The sequence below is a fragment of the Lissotriton helveticus genome, chromosome 8, assembly GCF_964261635.1.
Source record: "Lissotriton helveticus chromosome 8, aLisHel1.1, whole genome shotgun sequence".
Classification (NCBI taxonomy): Eukaryota; Metazoa; Chordata; class Amphibia; order Caudata; family Salamandridae; genus Lissotriton; species Lissotriton helveticus.
The window spans coordinates 549,794,639-549,811,391 of NC_136069.1; positions in this window are offsets into that span (position 1 = coordinate 549,794,639).

A 16,753-nucleotide genomic window follows, 5' to 3' on the forward strand; every position below is an offset into this window, starting at 1 on the left:
ACAGGACTATCTCCTCATGAGGTGTTAATGGGGAGGGCAATGAGACTTCCGTCTGTTCCAACCACAGCTTTGTTGAACATTACAGATGATCTGATCCTGGATTACTGCAAAGGTTTGTCTGACGCCCTTCATTCTGTGTCTCTTCAGGTGCAGGCTGCTGAAGTTCCATCTTCCAGAGATCTATGTCACGACTTGTGTCCAGGTGACTGGATTCTCGTCAAAAAACACGTCCGGAAGAACTGCCTAGACGTGCGTTGGAAGGGGCCCTATCAGATTATCTTGACGACGAATACTGCAGTGAAGTGTGGAGGTCTGCCAAACTGGATTCATGCTTCCCATACTCGAAGAGTTCCAGCACCCCTAGAAGAAACAGCTCCTCTCGCAGATGAAAATCCAGCAGTGGACAGTGAACCACTAGAGGGGATCAGTCAAGCTGAGGGGGTGTCAGAAGAAGTTGGGAGTGCTATAGATCCAGAAGAAGAAAGGTAGGACAGTAGTGAAACTGAAGTTGCCACTGAAGGAGAAAGTTGTTGTGAATACGGCTCAGACACAGATCAGTACCAGAGTGATCAAGAACCGAGTGTGAGGACGAGAAATAGGAGAACAAGGCGTGGAGAAGTTAGTTGGCCCGAAAGAAAACAGAGGCCAAACTTAAAGCCAACTCCAGAGAGAACCCTTGCTCCTATATCCAAAGACTCAGATCCAGACAAAGGTGCACAAGGGCAGGAACAGGAAGGTCCGAGAAGATCAAGGAGGGTGCGAGTGCCTTGCAGAAGATACACTACTCCTGAGTGGACCTACCTCGCTGCAGATGTCCGGAGCACACAGAACGGGGAGGGTGAGGGAAGTGACCCTGACCAGTACTGACCCCATCATAACAGTGGAAATAAAGTTGCTGATACCAGGAGTGGAGGTCGAAGGGTTGCTGACACTCAATATCGTTTATCCTCCTTATTTGAGCGGAATAAGAGACTTGGTTTTAAACAAAGTAGAATTTCCGGTTTGTTGTACAAGGTGTCCAATACTTGAGGAGCTCCTTCTTCGTTTGGAAATATTAGAGTGCGTGATGAGAGTTGTTGGAACACGTATATTCCGGATTGCTAAAGACTTTGAAAAAACTTTGTAAATAAACAGATTGAGAGATAACCTAGCGCCAAGTGGAAGAAGAAGAAGAAACTAGGGACTTCCATTTTAGCGGATGGAGAAGGGCTAGGGTTGTCTATTGCTACAGAACTCATAGACTGATTTTGCGGAGGGGATTATCAGTTTCCAGGTGTGGTTCGAAAAGGCTGAAGAAGCAAAGGAAAGAGACTTTGTGCTGTGAAAGAGAAAGCAGAGCTACACTGTCTTGAGATCATGGAGGCTGGCAACCCGAACCGTAGGACAAAATGCATAGTAGGCACACTTTTCGTGGGAGTGATTTCTCTTATAGTGTTAGTGGTTACTATATCATATGTAGTGGGACATGAAAATGAAGTGAAAGCAACAAAAGAAGCAAAAAGTGTATCAACACAGAAACCTACAACTGCTGGTAAACTGGGGGACAATACGGAGAAAGAGAAAGCTTTGCTAGCAGCTGAGACTCGTAGGTTACATGTAGATGAATCGCAGGGAAACTTTAAATCAAATGCATATGCTAAATTGCTTTATGAATATGTGGAAGCTATGGAGGCTAAAGATTGTTATGTCTGCATGAAATTGCCAGCCTCTGTAGACGAGGGCATTAGGTATCATCATCTTCCATTAACTTATGGAATCATATGTAGTTTGTTGTTGAGCATATTTTATGAACGTGATGGTTTCGAATACTATTTCTCGAACTTTGATTCGGTGTTACCAGAGTTGCCACATTTCAAGCATTTAAATAGAATGGGATTATTATAAGAGTGAAGACAGATTACAGAAATTTTTCCTTCCATGGAAAACTTTAGATACTTCACATGCCCGAAGAAATAATTTGACTTGTACACTGTCAGAAATTGAGAAAAAGTTTGTAGGACAGGTGGATGCTCGGTATAGGAGACAGAAGATTTTAAAATCTTCAGGTCAATGGAAAACAGATTGGACCGAGGAAGAAAGGTCACACCAAAGAAAGGGTAGCAATGGTCCAATAGCTTTAGATCGAGAGAAAAAGGGGAAACTGTGTATACATAGGGGTGAAACCTATTCCGAAAATGTGTTTGTGGGAGAAGTAAGTTGTGAACATGCTTTCCAATTAGAGTACTATTCTAAAGACTTCTTGAAGGAAATGCAGGTGATCCCAAATGTATACTTTGTTTGTGGGAGAAATGCATACGTGAAACTACCAGATAATTGTATGGATCATGTTATTTGGCAATTGTCTTCCCCAAAATATACCATGCTAAGGATTTAGAAATCATAGAGGGAGGAACTCAAGCTAGAGGAAGAAGAGATGTCAGCACTGAGGAGGTAGTTGGAGATGTATTTGGTGCTGCATTTCCTCTTTTGGGAATAATACTGAATGACATTAAGATTAGAAGATTGGCAACAGTTGTAGATAGGTTGTCCGGCAGTACTGCTAGATCATTAATGCTGGTGGAGGGAGAGATGCAATCGATAAGGGCAATGGTTCTTCAGAACCGACTTGCTCTAGACGTTCTGTTAGCCAAAGAGGGAGCAGTCTGTAAGGCTTTGAAGGTCCAGGAATGTTGCACTTACATTCCAGACAATTCAAAACCTCTAGAGAAGTACATACGGAACATTACGGAAATACATCATGGGATTGAGGATTTGACAAAGGTAAATGTGTGAGAGAAAGTAGGACAAGGAATGGGTAAAGTTGGAGGTTGGTTCGCCAACCTAGGAAAGGGTTTCATTTGGTACATACTGAAACCTATCATCATAATAGTGATTTGTGTAATCACTTTGTGGGGATTGGTTCGGCTGTATCAATGGTATAGATCAAACAGGTTGCAAAGATCCATGAGAGAGCAGGAGAGGAGATTAGCTGCGATGCAGGATAATCAGTACAGGAGCCTGAGGGCCCTAGAAGTGATGAAACGAGGGAATATTGCAACGATTTCAGTTTGAAAATTCACATCTTAGGGATGGTGTTGAGATGGTAATGACTACTAAAAGTCATCAAAGGGGGGACTGAGAGAGCGCAAATTAAGAAAAAATGTAGAAGTGAACCATATTTACAAGCAAGTTGCATTAGCTTAGTAAATCCTTTATTAGAGTGTAAAATATATTGAGTGGAAATATATAAGAGTGTTTAAATTAGGATAAGAATACATATACCAGTGTGAAAACTAATGTAGAGGTTTGTAGAAATGTTAGAATGATGTTGAAATCCCATGTTATGTGGCTGTTGTAAGGGAAAATGTAATTCTGCTAAACGTAGAAATGTGTAGGCCACATGGCAGTTCACAGAGAATACAAGAAGCTGATGCATTTCCACATAATATGGATCTTAATGTTGTTATAGTTCAAAGTATTATTGACTATAGAACTGAAGTATATGTTTTATATAAGTGTTTTACTTAATCATTGTGTGTTATAAGTTAGAATACTGTTTAAACTAAAGAAATTGAAATGTTTGCAGAGTGCAGAGGCCCGTTTCATGTAATTCTAGTAGGCCTGAATAGATAAAGTCATTTCGTTTGATCTGCATGTGCTCGTTAGAGAAAGGTCATGTTAAGCACAAGACGCAGAGCCTGCTTGATAGTTTACGACTTAGAAGATATGGTGGAGGCCGGAATTTGGGGCCCACAGTGAAAGTGTCTGTTTGCAGGTGCGAGGGGGTTTAATCAGGAAAGTGATGAATAGGCTTTGTTCAGAGAAGCCTGGCACAGGCCTGGAGGAGGCTTCAGGAATTTCCTGGGGGGTACCGTCCATCAGAAGAGGAGCCTGGGAAGCAAGGTCAACGTTAACGATGGACCCAGAGGAGTACCAGCACAGAAATTGCCGCCAGAACTAACACCACTTGAGGGGCGTCTCTAAGGGCGTGTCTATTGTAAATGTGATTTTGTATTAGGGACAGCACCCCGGGGTGGAGTTAGAGCAGATGGTCTGAGGAACCTTAGAGAGCGGATGGCTAGGCAGATAGGTTAACTGCGAGACATCGATTCGACTCTGAAGACTAAGGGAAGTGTGTGATCTTCTTTGGAAGTCACCACGGCTGACACCTTTTTAGGTAAAGATCTTGTTAAGTAGGGATGTCACTTAGTCTAGTGTAGGGACAGTCTAACCTGAACTTTTCTTTTCTGTAAATGACTTCCAAGCTACAACTTGTGTCGATTCTTGCAACTTTAATGCTATTTGAATTTGTTTTAGTAATATCATTCTGCCGACTAAGAGCATTTAGAGAATTCTTGTTTGTATTGATTCCCGTATATCTTTTGAATCTTATTCTGAGATGTTTGTATCTCCAGATAACTTTGGCTTTATAATAAACTTTTAAAACTTATTTGAAGTAAGTGGTTCTTTAGAGTGGAGTAAGTCCTTATTTGATTGACCTAGTAGTGGATTGCCTTTTACTCAATGACAGGTACCAACGATTTTGTCGACCTGAGTTGGGATCTGGAATAATAACTATAAACCAGAAATCCCGCGTTAACAATGTTCAAAAAATGTGTTTTCCTTAGTGCAAAATAAGACTTCAAAGTGAAAAGTGCCTGTACTATTATACATAATGGTGTTAAGAAAAATGACCTTACCACGAAATACCCTTCCTTATATTGGGAATATAACTAAAACATAGTAACCTCAATATACCCACTCCATATCCCTAATGCAGCAAGCCTTTTTTCTTAATTAACTGATCAAAAACAATGTTCACGATTTCCCTACTGCATAACACACAGGTATAATTTCACATCCTAAAATTAATTGCAAAAGACCCTTTTCTTGTCAGATCTGAGTGGATCTGAAGGTCGGTAGTAACAACGTTCTTCTACTAGAAGCAAAGCCAGGACAAACTATAAGTTAGTACAAAAAGGTGTCAGTGGTCCCCTTAGACAAAATGGACGCTTAGCTTTATCCAAGTCAACTTGCTGAACCTGCTTCCATCGTATAAATACTGGTACCCTTTGGAGTAATTTAGAATTTTGAAGAGGTTCACTACTTTCACTTTATTCACAAAGTTAAGTTATGTTCTGTTAAATGTATTTGTAAACGCCCACTGTCACCTGTGAGGGTATCCTGTGGCTGGGTAGGTGTGTGAGCTTAACCCTTCTTATGGAAGGTTAGTTAATAAAAAAAATGCTTTTCAGTTGTTTGTGGAATTCTAGAAGAGAGGAAGAGGTTCTTATGTGGAGTGGAAGGCTATTCCAATTTCTAGGAGCGATGCAAGAGAAAGTCATCCTCCTGATCCGGTTCTGTGTAAGCGTGGGAAATGCAAATGCTCGGGTAGGTGGGGCATGAGTTGTATAGTGCCTTAAATGTGTGTGTGAGGAGTTTGAATTGAACATGCTTGTTTATCAGAAACCAGTATAGTCTCCTAAGGTGTGTGTGATGTGAGTTCTGTGTGGGAGGTTGAAGATAAGTATGGCTGCCAATTTCTGGAGGTTTTGTAGCCTTTTAGTAAGTTTCTTGGTTATCCTAGCGTAGAAGGTGTTCCCATAGTTCAGCTTGCTGGTGACAATGGCATAAGTGGCAGTTTTTTATAGTGCTGCCTGAGAGCCATTTGAAGATATTCATCAGCATCATCAGGATGTGGAAGCAGGATGCAGTGATGGCACTTATTTTTGCAGTCAGGTTCAGTTTGCTGTCAATGTTTATTCCGAGGTTTAAGGAGTGAGTTCTGAGTGGGGTCCAAGTTTAACCAGCCATCAGTTGCCAAAGATCACTACTTCTGTCTAGTCAGTGTTGAGCTTGTGGCAGAAGGCTGTCATCCAGTTAGCAACTTCAGTCATGCAGGAGTGAACTTTTTTTTTTTATGGGGGCCTTGTCTTAGACGGGGCGTATGAGTTGTGCATCTTCTATGTGGAAGAGGATGTCAATGTAGTGTTCAATGATGACATTGGCCAGAGTGATCATATATGTGCTGAAGAGGGTGGGACTAAGCGATGAGCCTTGACGTACGCTGCACATGAGTTTGAGGGATTTCAAGGAGAAAGGCAACAAGCTGACAGATTGTGTTCTGTCTGTTAATAAGAAGTAGATCCAGAGGAGAGTGGGTCCTTAAATGATAAACCCATGCCTGCACCTGATGAGGATTAAGCATGGGTGAATTTTACGAATTCGCGATCCGCGAATTTGCAGATTTGCGAATTCCCGATCCGCAAAATTCGCGAATTTGTGCGAATTTGCGAATTATTGTTTTTTTGCGTGTTCGCGGGGTTTTTTGCATGTTCGCGGGGTTTTTTGCATGTTCGCGGGGCTTTTTGCGTCTTCGCGAGCCACTTGCATAGCGAAGTTACCCATGCAGTCGTTAATGGGAGAGGGAGAGAGAGATAGATAGATAGATAAATAGATAGATAGATAGATAGATAGATAGATAGATAGATAGATAGATAGATAGATAGATAGATAGATAGATAGAAAGAGAGAGAAAGAGAGGGAAAGAGAGAGGGAGAGAGAGAACGAGAGAAAGAAAGAGAGGCCGGATCTCTGAAGGGCCAGATTCCTGAGTTGCCCCTACAGAACATACAGCTTTTTATTTTTAGCAAAATGCATATGAAAATTGTGCTGTAAAGGTCTCTTTTAGTTTAACCCCTCCTGACAACTCAAAATGGGTGTATTTGCCATCCTCTCCCTTCTTCCTGTTTTATTATATCTGTAAGTGCTTCCTGATGAGGTTCAATTCCTTGGACAGGTGCCTCGTTGCCTACTTGTAACTATTCTCTGACCCTGCTTCAAGGGTCAGAGCAGGGTCAGAGAATAGTTGCAAGTAGGCAACGAGGCGCCAGGAAGCAATTAGCAGCAGGTGTCCAAGTTGAAGATAATTTGTTTGTAACCCTTTTGTAAAAGGTTACAAAGAAATTAGGTTCAACTTTTGCACCTGCTGCTGTAACCCTTGCTTGGCTGAAAATTCGTCCACGCTGATTCGCGGATTTTACCGCGATTTCGCGAGATTCGCGGATTGCGAAATCGCGGAAAATCCGCAAATTCGCCCGCGAAACGGATTTTACGCCCACCCTTAATGAGGATGGGTGTGAGATGGTGTCAAATGCTGCAGGGAGGTCCAGGAGAATGAGGGCTGTCATGTCAACTTGGTCAAGGATCATTCCAATGCCGTCAGTGGTGATGATGAGTGATGCTTCTGTACTGTGAGTGCACCTGAATCTGGACTGCGTGGCATTGAGGTGTTGTTGGTTGAATAGGTGGTTGGTGAGGCTTTGGTTGATTAGTTATTCTAAGACCTTTACTGGGTATATTAGGAGGAGAGATGGGTCTGTAGTTGGGAAGAGTAACTGGGTCAGAAAATTGATTCCTGGATAAGGGCATGGTGGTGGCATGTTTCCAGGTGTTTGGGAATGTGGCTGAGTAGATGGAGGCATTGAGGATGGGTGTTAATGCTTTACTAATCACTCAGAGTCTCTTTTCTGAAGGTGTGTTGAGAACAAGGGTCAGATGGAGTCCTAGAGTGGATGGTCATCATTGTAGCAGCGATTTCTATGGTAGTAACAGCAGGCCATGAGGTCAGAATGTAAGTTATTACTGAAAAAAACAATAGTAAATCCAGCTCCACACATGGCCATCCACTGCCACAGCAACACAGCTAATAATGGATGAATGGAGTTAAAATGAATTATCTATAATTTAATGCTTAAAACAATATAAAAAGTGTACATATTTATTATTTATAAAATATTGTAGTATTATTAATACTGATGAGTCACCTGAAATTAATTAGAGGGAAAATTAAAAAATGTATTTGCCTTGAAAAGAAATATATAAAATATGTTATGTAAAATGTTAATGCAAATTTATTTTATATATTTAGTTTAACTTTAGAACAAACTTAAAACATGCTACACCACTATTAATGTAATTATGAAATACATATTTAATTGTTGGAAATATATTGAATTATATCATGATTCTTTTTTTCTGAAGTTTCAATTAAAGAACAAATCCCCACCAAAACAGAAAAAAAATATGTTAATATGCGTTATAAATTATTGAAAATTATGTATACAATTAAATACTAGTTGTCTAGTTATATTGTAATGTAACCTATTGCTACATTAATTTTTAAACTCAAAATAGATATTAAAATATAATAATACAATAATAAATATGTACATTTTTTTGATCAGCAGTGGTATATTGATTTTTACATCAGCAATAGGGCAAAGTAGATATGGCTTTGGCAATCCAATCCTCAGAAACTTCTCTTTGCAGCAGGGTTCTACCCTCTGCAGATAGGGAGTGAAGGTGGAAGATCTCAAGTATTTCTGCTCTAATTTAAGTATTAAGTTGATCAGAAATGTATGGGGCTGCATAGTAGGTAGCAACCTATTTCGATCAGGGGTGTTATTATCATGCATTCAGTGTATCTCTTCGCTAGCTTTTCTCTCCCATTTCATAGTGACATAATGTAAGTTTTACAATGGTGTGTTAAGCCATCTGTGTGTGTAGGGTATTTATGCCCAATTTAGCAACCCCTAATTTATGTTTTAGAAGTGGCGTCGGCTCTTTGTTTTACATTTCTATTAGTCCCCTGACTTCCTGATCAACTTTAGCCTGTCTACCCTTAACAGCTCGTTTAGCTAGTTATGAATCCAGCACTATCTGCTCCCTCCACAAAGCCTTTCCTGCTGCCCATAGTTTTTGTGCTGAGAACGAGGAATGACATTGGTTTAAGAAAACCATCTTTTTTGCCCTGGTCACCCAACTTCCGGACTAATGCTGGTGGTTACGGACTCTGAGAGTGCCATGGGCTCTACTAACCCGGCCCAGGGCCAGTGCTCTGTCCTCTAAAAGATCATGGTAATTGGAGTAATTCTAATTAACAAAGACAACCTACCTGTACTTCCCAGGTATATGATAGGTATATACTAACATACAGGCCCCAGTGGATGTTCGGTACTTATGTGTGCACCACTGCTGTGGTGGCTGGTGTAATTTTAAAACCAGGCCTGCCTGACAGGCTGTTTCTTTAAAAAGAAAAACTAGGTCCAAATTTGACTGTGGGATTAAAAGTACTTCCAAAGTTCAAAACAACCTTTTTATGACATATACGTCACCAAGGGCAGGGTGCATTTTTATAAAAAGCAGATACACTATAAAAAAGATGTAAGTGCCCTGGTAAGCCGTTTCTGCCTATTGCAGTGCTGCTAACCCCATAGGTTAACATGGGAAGGTTTTATTAAGCTTAATAAAGTCTAACCTTTGATTGGAGCAAGCTAGACATAGAAGTCAATGGATCAAAATAGTAGTTACAATAACTCCAACAACTTGTCAAGGTCAGATTTATTATAACTATTACTGGAAAGTAGTTTTAGAACTTACTCTCTTGATGTTTTGTAATGCAGTCCTAGAGCAGCCTCTTCTGATTGGTCAGCCTTTCACAGCCTGAGAAAAGCTGCTCCCTGAGTAGGTTTGAAGATGCCTGGGGCAGCAACGATACAGCCATTTATTTGGAGGATATTTGCTTCCTGAAGAAGTAAGGAAGAGGAAGGGGGCTGGGTAGATAAGCTGGACTTCAAAGACAAGAGCCTCTGCAGAAATCAGATGTTAAAGGACCCAGACCACCACCACTTCCTTGATCTCCAGCCTGATGGGAGTACTCCTAATTGGATTAGAAGGGGGGCTGGAAGGGGAGTGTAGTCAGGTGTTAGCCACAACTCTTTCTTGAGTTACAGGGACACACACCAAGGAAAGATTTTCTCCATTTAGATTTTTGGGATAATAGTGCATTCTGACTTAAAAATATTCCACACCTTGTAGGAAGGTCATAGCAGTGGGAGTCAGCTTTATTCCCATTGGTGGAGATGCCCCTGTTTCCAGCAAATCCAGAAGGAAGTATACAATTCTCCAGGACCAAGATTTTGCTTCCCAAAACTAAATGGAAATACACTAAATTATAATTTATACAGTAAAAATCCTCGTCATACGTGAATGTAAATAGTCTCTGACTCACTGTATATACTTATTAAAAAAAAAATATATATTTTCATAAAATGCAATCATATATATCGTTCATACATACATCAAATCACATACATGGGTTAAAAAAGGACTTTCCATGGTACATTATTCTCTAATGCATTTTCGACTTTTGAAATTCACTACCACACAATAAAGTGCCATTACAGTAAAACAATTATAAAAACAACTCAAAAACAATGCTGTCGATGCTGCGCTTTGGTAGAAACCAAGATGGTTCACACCACATTCCTTTATATCTTCAATGCCTGGGGTATAATTTTCCTGTACTTTTCACTGGTCAACACGTGATCTAGTTATAAACTCGTGAGGCTGTCGTCTGTCATGCAATTCGGTGCATCTCTAGCAAAGGAAGAGTGAGCACGATGTTGTGCAGTCAACACAGGGAGCCAGATTTCTTACCACAAGAGGTTAATGTGGTTAATTGGAATGGAGTTATTAAGGCACATTCACGCTGAAAGAGAAAGGAAGATTTTCCCAAGAGCGTGCCTGAGGAATCATCAAGCCGGTATACCATTGAGAACTAAGGGACCCATTAGGATGGTGGCCACAGCTGGCCTGGCGGGGGCGATCCGCCCACCATCCCTGAAGTAATGACCCCCCACCATATTATAATGTCCACCAGACGTAAAAGGGTTCGATATGGTGGCGGTGTCTGTTAGACACCGCCAGCCTTATTTGGATGTGGGTTTTCAGATGCATTTCTGTGGCGGCATTGCCGCCTCGGAAAGGCAAGCGGAGTCTGATGGGGGGCCCGTTTCGGGCCCCAATGGACTCCCGGGGGTGGAGGGTGCACATGTACCCCCTGCCTTTCAAAGAACAACGTGGCAGGCACCGTGCGGTGCCTGTCACATTGTTCTTTGAAAAGAATACATATGTATTTTTAGCACTACCGCGGACGGTGCTTTCAGCATCGCCCGTCGCAATGTTAAAAATACGGGATGCGCCCGCCACTGTGGCGGGCGCATCCTAATTGGCCCTCAGGACCTCCGCCCTTATGGCGGACGGTCCTTTTTACCGTGAGGATAGTGGCCTAATGCGGCCCTAAGGAGTTCTGCTGAGGAAAAATGGGAGTTTTTGCATAATTTGTTCATTTTGTCATGAAGAAGGTGGTGTGAACCATCTCAATTTTCACTGAAACGCTGCATCAACAGAATTGTTTTTAAGTTCTTTTTATAATTGTTTTATTGTAATGAAAAATGTTTAGTGTGGTAATGAATTTTAGAAATCAAACATGTATTGGAGAATGATGAAATGTGCAAAGTCCTTTTTTAACCCTTGTATGTGATTTCATGTATATATGACATATATGAATTTATCTTATGAAAATAAATGTGAATATTTTTTTTAAAGGTATAAACAGTAAGACAGAGGGCCTGATTTAGATCTTGGCCAGGGGAATACTCCATTACAAACATGACAGACAGATATACGATCCTATTATATTCCTTAGAGATCATAATACAGTGGACAGGATTTCCGTCACTTTGTGATGGTGTATTCCATCCACTGAGATCCAAATAAGGCCCGGAGACTGTATACATCCTCATGTGGCAAAGCTTTTTACTTCATAAATGATCAATTAGTGCATTCCCATTTGGTTTTGGGAAGCGAAATCAAGGACCCACGAATCAAGAGTGCACATAATGGAATTAATTTCTTTATGGAATTGTTTGGAAGACATTCTGACAAACGAGAAGTGCCTTGCATACGACTTCATACTGGATGATCATGGGCCAACGATCATCCAAACCGGACTGCACTGATAATCCTTTAGAGAAGGAAAGTCTGGCAGTCATTGCAGAGTGTTTGCACTGAGGCTGAGTGCCGATGGAGGAGCAGCTACACAGCAGCAATCTGACAGCAAATTACAATTCTCCCAGGTCCGACTACTCAGGGACAGCACTTTATCCAGAATCCCCCCTTTGTGTGTAGATTCCAGATTATTGTAAGGGGCAAATGATGGAAAGAGTTTTAGAAAGAATAATGTGGATAGGGAGATTTGGAATAAGACAAGTGTCTGGCATGGATGTATGACGTTACAATGCAGGCTATTACAACGCCTGCCTTTACAACGCGGTTTTTACATCGCAAACCTTTACAATGCATAGCGCTTAAAGGTGCTGGATAGTGAAAAGTTTAATTTTCTATTGCAACTCCAGTCCCCGTGGACACTAGGGAAGGTGTTGGATAGAAAATTAAACGTATTCCCTATCCTAGAGCGCCCCCCAGCGCAATGCGTTGTAATGGTTTGCGCTGTAATGACCGCGTTGTAATGGTAGTGCGCTGTAAAAGTTTCGTAAAGGTTGTTCACCGTCTGGCATGAATAAGGTGTAGTTGAGATGGAATCCCGGCTAAATATATCACACCTGACCGCTGAATATCACACATACACCTCCTTAATTTTTGACCAATGCAAAGTGTAATACAAGAAAAAATCACTTGACTAACCATGAATGTAGTAAGAGCTTCCTGCACAATGGCTAAGATGAGGCACTTGCTTGAGTGATGATTATGCATTCCCCACAAGGCTTGGTTTGTAGCCTTTTTTCTAAGACGGCGAAGTGGTTAGGTAACAGTCAACTACAATAACAACGACCATGCCCTTTTTAAATGTAGCTCTGCACTCCGAAACCGACACATTAATTCTACCACGGAGTACAGAGGGATACAAGTGAACTCCTAAAGAGCATGTGAATACACGGGTAAACCTGGAGACTAGGTGACAAAAACAATATCTGTTTTTATGTAAACATAAGCAGAATGTACATTTGAAAGCACACATTGCACTCTGCTTGGAATCAACGTATAAAGACCTTGCTCCCTTTTATCCAATCAACAGCTTTTCATCGTGACAAATGATTGGATGTGCTGCAAATTCCTGAGTGTTATGATAACATGGCAGCTTGTTTATTCCGTTAAGTGATCTTCAGAACACTGCTGTAGTACTCATATGTATTGATGAATGCTACATAACCCTCTACAATCCCTCCTCATCTTTCCTAAGGTAATGTTATACTTTCTATGATTCGAATACTTGCTTTCAGGGCTCGGTTTATTGTGAAGTATCCATGGAGCCACACGCAGATGTTTTCCTTTATTATTTAAAAAATTCCAAATGAACATAACAAACGAACATAACAGAACACTATCCAATGTTTTATACAAACTACACACTGAAGGGCCCTACACAATTGCAAAGCAATGTGCCCAAATGCTTACCCACACACCCACAGCTTATAGCCTCTAAAAAATGCATGGCTCTGATACATGCCATGATCATGCACCACGACATGCAAGTTTATGGTTTTGTGCAGAACGATTTTGAATGTATATATAATTCATGTCGAGACAAAGGCCTTGCTTTTAACCAGGGGCTGTTCCTAAGCCCTGCACCAAAAAAGTCACTGACCAAGGCATTCAGCTGTGACTAAGTCCTGCACCGAATCACCATGCCCATAGCTCACTATACACATGGCCTCCTACTAAGTATATAATGAGTTGAGTGTAGTATGTAAATATTACTGCTTAGTAATAGGTATTGGCCTTGTCAAGAAACTGTGCCCGGCTTCATTTCTCACACCGATCACCGTGCAAGACCTCTGGGGTGAATGTGGGTCCTGTGAACTCCTTAGGTCCTGAGGCATTCGTCCCTAGTGTTTTGATTCCAGGCATAACCTTTCATAGCTTTGTTTTTCTGTAAAGAATATGCTGGTCAGATTGGTGTCCCTTTCGCACAAGTAAATTGAGAAATGTGCCCAAAATATGAAAAAGCGGCTATGCAAGAATGTGTTATTTTGTGTCCTAAGAAACATCAACTAAAGGACGAATGTGATAAGATGTCCTTCTGTTCAGCTTTCAGCAACAGATTTCCAATGAATGATTTTCACAGCAGTTTTGGATAGTTCCTACATAGTGCTAAATACTTCCTATATGTATTGTTCTACTTACTTTCATTCTTTGGTGCATAGAGGTGTGAAGCCCATGGAGGAACAGAAAAAGATAGGCATTTCTGGAAAACAAGCTAAATTCTGAATTCAGCAAGGGACCAGTTGTGCAGCTCTCTAAAGAAACTAATCTTTGAATCAAAAAACTAAGGAAAGGAAATATGAAAAAGCACCGAAAGCAGTCCTTCAAAAGTAGTATGCCTGAAAGTCCAACAGAATTTTCTGGTTACAGAAGTTGATAGTGTTAATCAGTTGTTCAAAAACACACGATGCCCAGAGTCATCAACCGAGATGCAGCTTATAATAATATTTTTTGTATGTTTTGACCATGTTTCATAAGATAACATCTAAATGAAATGTATGTAATCTAAGTAAATGAAGAGGGGTGATGTGTACTACTCTCAATTTACCCATAATATCTGGTGATTTTGAGCGGTTTTTTTAAATGCATTTTTGGGCACACTGTCTTAATTCGGAAGCAAAAAATGTCGAAAAATGTAATTGATAATATGGTGTCCCAACACTCTGTGGGGCATATTATCAAGGGGGTTTATCTCCGCTTTTTTGGCTTTAAAAGCCAAGAAAGCAGAGATAAAATTATCTCCCTATTACCTAGCTGTCGCTAACACCAGTTAGCGACCGCTAGTAGGAGATAGCGACCATCTTGGGCCCCACTTTGCATGTCAGTGATATTTATCACTAATGACATGCAAAGTGGGCGTGCCAAGATGTTAGCGACTGGAAACAGTCGCTAACATCGCTATCTCCTATTATCAACTTTTGGAGATATTCGCGCTAAGCGCGAATATCTCCAAAAACTAACACCTGCCCTGAGCAGTTCTTAGCCATGTTATCCAATGGGAGGTGGATAACATGGCTAAGAGCATTAGCTCGGTAATGCATGAATATCGCTGACTTTTCAGCGATATTCATGCATTGCGGCCGTTTTTTATCGCATTTGCGATAAACCTTGATAATAGCAAGGTTTATCTGCGATAATTTCTGACGATGGTTAGCGGTAAAAAATTCGTTGCTAAGCATCGTTAGCGATAAATATCGCTTAACGTTGGTAATATGCCCCTGTGTTCCCACACGCTTCCTGATAAAAAAGAGTATCTCATGTGTGAGCTTTTTCTATCATACAGGAAATAAAAGACCCAAAATCATTGCATGACAACATCACACATTTTGATTTCAATTACATCGAATAATTCTATAGGGGTAGTAGTGGTATTTGGGCCAGGAGTAGAGGACACCTTTGTAGTCATTCGTGAAAATTATACACCCGCAAGAGGCCAGCGTGGCATGACTTGCATTGAAACCACTACTATATTTTTACCCTGAAAGCTCTTCAAACTTTGGCCAAATCACAGATGTCCCTCACTTAGTACAGTGTTTCAAACAATAAATATGGAGAAGTCGGCATAATATATAATATTTACATAAGGCACCTGTGTGGGAAAGTCCTTGGTCATGCCGTGTTTTCTACATCCTAAGCATTAAGGAATGTGTAAAAAAAGAATCAATTATAATATTATATTTGTATTTCTGTGTTCCTTATCTTCAATGAAAATTATTTACCAAAAATAACTATAATTGTTCTTTAAGTCCGTCACTGAATGATTTGATGAAACTAACTGTTGGCACAGGCAACTCGACTGAATGAGTTGTCTCTTGGTGCACACCCAAAACCTTTCGGAGTGCTAAAATATTTTTTTCAAGATACCGTAGTGAATTATATCATGTACTATGTTAATAGGTATGAACGCAAGAAACTAAAAGATGCTACAAAGTTTCTTGACAAATCAAACCACTATTTAAATCCTCATCCAGTTTGATTTTATCAATCTCCTCCTCAGTTGCTGAGCAAATATCGCTATATTACAGATACTGATAGTTCAAGGAATTCATAAATTATGATAAGCGCTTCTTTTCTAAGAACAAAATGGGGTAAAGTATCAAACAAGCATTGGCATAGCCAATAGGTCTCGCCTTTGGGGCCTTTTAAGTGTTTAGCCATGCAACAGTTGATGTTGTTGCACCAAGGATATTGTGATGCATAACTACATACTTATAAGGTCCCAAAAGTGAGACCTAGTGGCTAAGCCAATGCTTTTTTTTTGTAGGCCTAGGGAGATTAAGTGATTTGCCCAGAATCACAGGATGTTGAGCCGAGACGAGATGTAAGTATATGGGATTTCCATAGCACAAACCTAGTCAAAAGGGATCTGGTGTTGTACATGATCAAAGATGTGCATAAAGTTAACAAATAAGAGGAGAGCAAGCTGGGATGTGGCAGGTTAATGCAGTGTGATGTAGTGCTCCTAAACTTGCGACTCCCTCGGTTTCAAAAGTACATGTTTAGAACCACTCAGCAAACAATTTTCAAAAATATGCTTTTAAAATTCTATAGGGAATCTCAGCCCTACAAATATCTTGCTTCGTTTACATGTGGAGAAAAGGTTAGAGCTGTGGATGTTTGTAAATGACAGCAGAAGATAGGGGAACGAGAGGGAGTGAACAGTGGCATTGAAACAGTGCTACGGCCCACAATGCAAGCAGTGAAAATAGCCACCTGTGACTCACAGTTTGAACTGCAATAAAAAGTCATAATTGTTGTGCTGCAGACCCCTGGGCATTTCAGCGGCTGCACCAAAAATAGATAGGTTTCTCAGAGCGACAAGGATGGGCTTTCAGGTTCAGTTTTCAAAAGAGTTGTAAGCAATCAA